The sequence below is a fragment of the Acanthisitta chloris genome, unplaced genomic scaffold, assembly GCF_000695815.1.
Source record: "Acanthisitta chloris isolate BGI_N310 unplaced genomic scaffold, ASM69581v1 scaffold6773, whole genome shotgun sequence".
In the NCBI taxonomy this organism is placed as follows: Eukaryota; Metazoa; Chordata; class Aves; order Passeriformes; family Acanthisittidae; genus Acanthisitta; species Acanthisitta chloris.
In genome coordinates this window covers 3858-5016 of record NW_008665322.1, presented here as the reverse complement: position 1 = coordinate 5016, position 1159 = coordinate 3858, and positions in this window count along the sequence as shown.

Here is a 1159-nt window from a genome sequence, read left to right as displayed (position 1 = left end):
CTGGCGCACGCCCCAGCCATGCAAGAGGTGCTGTGTGGTGCCAGGGACTGGCACTGGGTGAGAGGTAGGACGTGGTGCTGGAGTGATGCCCAGAGCTCGGCCCCTGGAACAGCACATGATGGGCATGGCTGGAGAGCCAGAGCCTGCGCTGGAGGCAGTGATGGGTGAGAGGTGCCGGGGGACACTACTGGGATGGGTGAAAACTGCTGGCAGGGTGCCTGGGGACACGGCTGGCTCAGTGGGATGGCTGTGAAGTGTCACAGGGTGCCACGGTGTTGCGCCCATGCAGGGGTTAGCCAGCAGCACTGCTCAGTGTGCTGTGCAGCCACAGGACTAGTTTGAAGCCAGCGATGCCTTCACTGTGCTCATGCATGAACTCACCCCTTACACTCCACACAGCTCCAACAAGAGCATACTCCTCCCATACCCCCTCCTCATCCTGGTGCCCCCTGACCCTTGCCAGGCTGCTCCAGCAGTGGGCAGGGAGGCAAGGTCCTGTCCTGCCCCTGCCTGGTTCAGGCGTGCTGCTGGGCATCAGCACTGCCTGTGCCGAGTTGGAGGTGGGAACCGGGATATTTTCTTTTTGGCATTTCCCAGCGGTTGGGTTGCTTTTTCTCGTTTGTTTGTTTGAAATCTGTGTTGGTTCTTGTCTGTCCTTAACTAGTCCCTCTGTCACCAGGGGCAGCCCCTCCGGCTGCTGCCCCACGATCAATGCAGAGCAATTTGCACTATAGTACTACACACAATTGCACATAACTAATGAATATTTATGGAGGGGGGGCTGATTCCCTCCCAGTGATTGCATTGTCAGGGGTTGGGTTATATTTTTGGGTTGTTTTTTTTTCCTGTGACTGACTCATTCTTTCCTGTTCCATTTTTTTCCCTTTGCCTAATGTTTCTTCAGATGATGGTGCACCATGTTACTAAGAATTTCCCTGGATCTTAATGATGTGTGTTTTTATTAGTAAGCAGCCAGCAGGTGAATGGCATCCCTAGACAACTTGAGTCCTTTGGAGCTGCTCACAGGGAGGGGATTGCTCCCTGGGAGCATCCTGGTGGGCAGCAGAGCCAACTACTGCCAGGGCACCATGCAAGGGGGCAGTCCCAGCACCAGTGACCTTCCCTGGGAGGGAAGAAAAGCAGAAATGCTTTCTTTTTA